Genomic DNA, 6,992 nt, shown 5'->3' with positions numbered 1-6,992 from the left:
ACAAATTCTAGATTCATGATTGTAGGCACAGCTATTAGCACATAGTTAGATATATTAATTGCATATTCTCTCTTTTCTGGGGTTGTTTAGGTTGAGCAATATCTTGAACATGAACAAGATGCTCAAAGTAGTACAGTCTGATATAAATTCTAGTACAATATTTGGGTAGTATTAATAGAGTGCTGATGTAGCATAAGAAAATTATTAAGAATTGTGAATTCATAAGCTTGCTAATCAATAGTGTCTGCTGTTTTAGCCTAGAATTGTGAATGATTAACTTGCCCATTGTCCTTTGGAATGTTATAATGCTGCTATGCAGGCAACTCCCTCACCTAGTAACCAAAAAACAATGTTTGAAAGGGACAAGTTATCAGACGCGGCATTTGCATGTCCTGTTTGTATCCCCTATAAACTAAAAGCTGAAAACCTTCATGTTCCAATTCAGTGTACCATGTATAGAACACTTTGGTACACAATGTTCCTCCTCAAGAGAACTGGCCATTCTCCTGGAGATAGGCATTGCTCTTCCAGGGGGAGCTGAAAAATCACGAGTTGTATGACCACTCTTAGTTCATAGATTTGGTCTCTTATAAAAGTGGGGCCCCTTTTGGCTGCCAATTGTAGTCTCACCCAGGAGGGGACACTCTGCCTGGGACAATTTTTCCAATTGGGACTCGTCTACCACCAAAGGACTTCCTGGCCTTGTAAAATATCAGACGTTATGTTTCCCCCCAATTTGGTGAGTGTTTGTATATACTTTCATTCTTTCCTATATCTCTAATTATTTCCTACTGTGATTACGCAATTATTATAATCATTTGATATAACCTGAAATAGTGGCTAATTTAATTGAATAAAGCTGCTTTTATATAGCATTTAGAGTTTCTGCCTTTTCCTTACTTAGCAAAACAAGTGCCTTAAATAGAAAGAGAACACAAGTTCAGACTAATGAAGACATGGAGGGAAACCAGGAAGTACTGATGTAGGTATGTTGAAACACCAATTCATCCATATATTTGAACTTTGAATAAAATCATACACTGTGTTAATTATAAGTGCCAATGAGATTTTGTGGGTTTAAAAGAGAAAGGATGGATGATCAGAAAATAAACACCAAAGTTTTTAATGAGATATACAAGTTTAGAGGTTATAATATTTTTGTTACTTTTACAAAGCTTTCAGATATATGAAGCAATTCTAATATATAAATTCAACTGATCCAAATATCAACTAGTTAATACCATAAATTTTCCTCCTCCTTCAAGTTTTTTCACCCATATTTTAGGTAATGATTTATAGCTGGAGTCTGGCTGAAAGTGAAGTTTTTCCAGTGCCCCAGTTTGAAATCCTACCAAGTCTGGTATAAAATGTCTTGTAAAAGTCCAAGAAATAACATTCACAGATAAACTACCCCCACTAAGGGATATGGCAGAAGCAGTATATGCCTGTGAGGTTAAATCTATAAAGGCATACTGATATCTCTGCCCCCAGTGAGTTTATTTACTGGTGACAAACAGGAATATCATTTTGTTATTTGGAGAATTTATCTTATCCAAGCCTATGCGCCTGTTTCCCTATTTTTGTAGAGAACACTATCTTAAAAATATTCGTTCTCAGAGGCTAAGACATGAGAGAGATTCTTTTTTGCCATGCATATATTCATCACAGGAAAGATGTGTCTCTTTGAGCATAAAGTGCTGTGGCGAACCAATAATGTGGAACTTTTGCTTTTTTTGCCTGAATTAAAATATTGCTCTGGGCTCTTACCCCACTCAACAAAGCACAGACTTTTATTTGGTATCATTTTTATTGCTGCTCTGCAAGTTCTATTTTATTCTTGAATAAGGAAGTCATGCTGTGAAGTAAAGGCTCTGTTCACTTTAAAGTACCTAAAGCCTTTGGAAAATGGCTTTAAACCTTGTTCTGCATCAGCTGAGCATGGTGGAATTTATATAATTGTCAAAGTCACAGATTTCACTTTAGACTCTAAACAAACTAAGAGAGTTCCAGAAATGGCCCAAGAAAATTTTCTCAAAATATGCCATATTTCTTTATATATACTCAATTCATTATTTATAAGACCACCCATGGTGAGAAAATCATCACTTAATTTACATAGAAGCATTAGGAAACTCTTCAATGAATGAGTTTCTCCTATGGTTCTGGTTCTAAGGTGAATCAAGCATCTACATCTTTATGGTGTCGAAGAAGGTCTTGCAAACAGCCAGAAGATCCTAAAGCCCCCTACTTATGCTAATGATTTTTATATCTCCTTCTGTGCTTAGTTGTTTGAAAAGAGAAAATCAGTCACTCTTCTGTCTAACAGTTTTAACAATCAATATGTAATCCTGGTTTTTGTTTTGCTTACTTTTTTGGTAATCATCCTATTTAGCTTGCCCACTCATCCTCTAATAGAGTACAGAAGTGCTTTCTGGCAATTGCTTAGAAGAAAGTTTTGAAAGTCGCCAAAAAGAATAAAATTTTTCTTAATTTTGAAGATACTGGCAAAGATATTCATTAGTATTAGTGGCTAATTCAAAGCTGTTAACATTATTGACTGATAAAATAGATTATTTTTATTAATTTCACATCTCAATATTTGACTTAACAGGTCATCACAATTGTATTTGATCCTGAACAAGAACATTAAATACAAGTCGTGATTGGCTTTGGCTGTGCAGTGACTTAAACAAATGAAAGTTTTATTTATTTATTTATTTTAGGTAATTTAGAGTTTAGAGGTAAGCTGTAATGGCTGGTATGGCTACTCCAATGTCAGGTTCTCTCCACTCTAGCTCTCTATTTGTCTTACTGTGCGGCTTGCTTCTCCATGGATGGAGTGCTTCACCACCTCCCATTGTTAGGTGCTTTTCCAGGCAGGCAAAAAGAGACCAGCAAAGACCAAAAGTATGTATGGGCTGAGACATAAAGGAGCTATATCTTTGATATGCACATAATTGTCCCTGTTTAATAATTTTTTAATTAGAAAAACTATAAATCAGAAAAGCTTTTTATGAGGAATCCCTCCACTGAAGGAATTTCTACTTAAATATCATTGACCAGAACTATGTCTCATAGGCAAGTTATCTAAGAGAATACAAAATTATTTTTTTTAAAGTAATAAGAAAAATAAGGCTCAAAATTAGGTAGGCAAGTGACATTATTTGTCATATTCTTAAAAGTGTAAGTGATATTGTATACACTCAACTGGGTCAGTTTATATTGCAATAAATAATTCAATCAAAATTAGTGTGGGGAATTTTTAAAAAGTTTTTGATTTGGGAAAATAGCTATTTTCAAAATAAAAAAATATATTGATAGAAAGCAGTAATAAAAATATCTATTGAATAAGCATTGATAAAGTTGTATTTCTAAGCAACGATGCTTACTTTTATAAAGACGTGTGCTAAGTAGACATGATAGGTAAATATCTGTTTTTATAGTGGTATTGTTATTCAAACTCGAAGCAGATTATCACAGGAAAAAAGTCTTTATAGTTATAGATGAATTAAAAAGATAAAAGCTGTAGTAGCTAAAAGCTGTGTATTTTAGCATAGTATTTTAAATCGTGGGTAGTATTTAAAACCTAGCTATAACCTTAGAGATCATCCTTTTTATATACATTTATATGTTCATGCCTGCAAAATAATATTAAGTTCACCCTTTATATTTTTCTACTTAGGCATACGTGTTTATGTATGTATGCTGCAATGATTATTTCATCTGAATTTTTTTATCTATCCCCACATCCTGAATGTGTTTCTGCTCTGTAAATTTTTTTCTTCCTCACTGTTCCATTCCCTGAAAAGAATTTTTTTTTCATCGTCTGAAACTTCCAGTATGGTTTCTGTCTCTGTACTTTATTTCATAAGAAGTCTTTATTCCAATAATTCTCATATTGCCACCACCACACTGTTCATAAAAGTCTTATGCCTGGAAATACATCCACTGTCAATGCATACTCTCCTTTGATGCTTCTCATTTCAGGAGAGTAGAGTTCTTGCTCAGCCATCCCATCAACCTCAATTCTCAACAATTTGAAAAATTTTATTTGTGCCTATTAAACGTATATAAGATGATAATGTTATTGGAAGTCTGAGAACCCATTAGGGTTAACTAACTGATGGTTCCAACTCTTCTCTAATCCGGTCCAGTCTGAGTCACAACTGTCCCTTCAAGTGATTGTGAGTTCATATTCTCCATCACACCTGTTGAAGTTGTTTTGTTTGTGTGTGTGTGTGGTAAAACCCCAGCTGCTTTCAGTCTTTGATTTTATTTGATGGCATATCATAAAAACAGGTAAAAGACTCTTTGGTGACATTTCCCTGGTTCTCCTCTTTCATTTCCTCTTTTTTTTTCTTCTTTTCCTCCTTGCACTTTTCTTTCATGCAATATTCTACAATGCTTCCACTCAAAATTTGTTCATACTCTCAAATGTTAATTTTTTCTAATCTCAGAAATAAAAGCCTCTCAGTTGTTTTTCTTATGTTGGGAAATCAGGAAGAGGAGAAGAGGAGGATAGCTTTCATTTTATTTTCAAAATATTGTCATTTCCCTTTATCTTTTATATCTAAGCTTCCTAAATAAGTTTTCTTAACTGTCAGCTCCAATTTCTTATTGCATATTTGCTCCATAGTGCCATAGAATTTTATTTCCTCCTTAATAACCATATTTAAACTGTTCTATTGCTTTTCCTGTGATTTTCTCCCCACAAGATCCTGCTTTATTTATCCTGAATTTGCTGTTGCTGACTACTATTCTGCTCCTCAGATCACCTTTCTTGACTTCTGTGATACTGTTCATACTTGCCTCCATTTATCTTCCTTTCCACCCATACTAGTTTCTGATATCTTCTCCTTTCTCTTTTTTAAGGGAGGGCAGGTGATATTTGGTAGTGAATAATTCCCAAATTTGTAGCTTTAGTACAAAAACTCAGTTCTTTCATTTATTACCTTGCAATTTCTCAACTTGGAAATGCATTTGTTATCTTTCTCATTCCAATAATGATCCTTCCAAATTCTCCCTATCCATTAGCATCCTTAATACCCACTACTTAGTGAATGCTTTAGATAGTGTTATTTTCTATTCACCTGCTACCCTCCTCTATTTGGCTATCAAATCATGTCTTTATTTCTCTCTAAATATTTAAGATTTAACTCACTGTTTGTATTTCCATCGCTTCTCGGCCTTTTGGCTAAGATCAAGTGTATTTCCATAGCTATAGCAATATTTCAGAAATCCATCTTCTCACACTTGCAGAACTCTATTAGCATTTTCCATTTTATTTAGCAGATTTTACATGAAGATGCCAGATTAACCCACGTTAAGTAGCATTATCATGCTAACACAAAGCCCTCAATAATATCAACAAACATTTCATTAACTATAAAACTAGTCTTCTTTTATTAGTGACTCCATTACATCTATGTACCTTTTCATCTCTTGACTATAGGTCAGGACAGTATTTGCCTTCTACCTCTAATCAACCTACTTATTTTTATCAGGTAAGAATAAAAATAATAATTACCTTATTACCAAACAGGTAATATGTAATCTTTAGTCTTGAGAATCAAAAACTAGATACAAAAATGATCTCTTCTGAGCCTCTAAATATTATATTACTCTCATGATTTCTAATTCTATGCCACCCCCCACCCCCCCACCCCATCCCATTTTTTTAGACACCAGGGGGTCAGGGATTAAACCTGGGACCTTGCATGTAAGAAGCCAACGCTCAATCACTAACATACACCAGCTCCCTTGAGTTGGTTTCTTCGTTTGTTTGCTTGTTGTTTGTTTTAGGCTTTTCTAGGAGGCACTAGGAATTGAACCTGGGACCTCCTATGTAGGAAGCAGGTGCTCATCTGTTTGAGATGCATCCACTCTCCATTCCTTTTATTGTTTTATTTACTTTTTTAGAGATTTATTTATTTAAATTATATATTTCTCCACATCACCTCATTGTTTGCACTTGCTGTGTCTGTCTTCCTTCCTTTTAGGAGGCCCCGGGAACCAAAGCCTGGACCTCCTATGTGGTAAGTGGGAGCTCTCAATTGCTTGAGCCGCATCCACTTCCCATCCCCATTCCTTTCAATTTCTACATGCATAGATAAAAAAAACCACTTCATCATCTTATATTCTTATTATTTTAATATATATTATTTCATCTAAATCCCTTTAAGGTAACTAGAAAATTTGTTTAAAACTTCATATTTACATACTTTTTAAATGAATAGCTATAGAAATTTGTTCAATGGTATTCTTTACTAAATCATATATAGAATTATACATTTTTTACAATTGTTAAATAAACAATTATGGACTTTCTCCCTCTATTTCACCTTTCCATAGCTTTGCTTCTACAGGATAAGGAGATATAGTAGAGGATGGTGCTAACACTTTGTTTAACCTAAACCCACATGCGAAACTAAGTTTGATTTCAGAAATATTGGTAATTGTAAGACACATTACTGAAATTTTGCCTATTACAAATTTGCAGACTTTTCAAGGGCTGTTGATATAAAGAAACTGAGATAATTTTAATAAAAATGTGATTTCTGGAAAATAAACTAGAATTCTGAAGAAAATTTTAAAACTATCTTGAGAAGGAAGAATTAATCTGGCCAATTCAAGCAATATAAGTATACTTGCTTCTAAAATTAGCTCAAATGTGTAGTAATATGTGTTGTTCAGTATGTAAATGCAAATCAACTTAAAGTATCTGATCTATTTGCTAAAAGTAATATTTAACATCACTGTATTTTAGATATGCTTTAAAAGCACAATATTTGCTTTATGCTACTACATTGAAAATTTGCTCATAATTTCTGGTGCATCAATGCATCTAATTTCATCAATTTGGAAACAAGTTATTCTTATTCTCTCTTAAAAAGTATGGGCAACCCAATTGTTTAATTACTAACTAATCTCACCTTATGAATTTCTGGCTAATATATATAGTCAAATCTAGGAAGCACATTCATAATTTAATA

The 6,992-nt window shown here is 33.5% G+C and overlaps 1 long non-coding RNA gene across 2 annotated transcripts in view; it reads left to right on the top strand.

Annotated features, from left to right (window-relative positions):
* Positions 1-482: 482 nt before the first annotated feature.
* LOC111767268 (uncharacterized) overlaps positions 483-6,992 on the top strand; it is a 131,723-nt gene continuing 125,213 nt past the window's right edge. The window contains exons 1-2 of one of the 2 annotated variants that reach the window (XR_009180628.2): positions 483-739; positions 905-986. This is a non-coding gene — a long non-coding RNA (uncharacterized lncRNA). The remainder of the gene's footprint in view (positions 740-904; positions 987-6,992) is intronic. The other variant, XR_009180627.2, reaches the window with a different exon arrangement.

The sequence above is a fragment of the Dasypus novemcinctus genome, chromosome 15 (genome assembly GCF_030445035.2).
Source record: "Dasypus novemcinctus isolate mDasNov1 chromosome 15, mDasNov1.1.hap2, whole genome shotgun sequence".
Lineage (NCBI taxonomy): Eukaryota > Metazoa > Chordata > Mammalia > Cingulata > Dasypodidae > Dasypus > Dasypus novemcinctus.
This window is presented reverse-complemented; position numbering and strand designations above follow the sequence as displayed.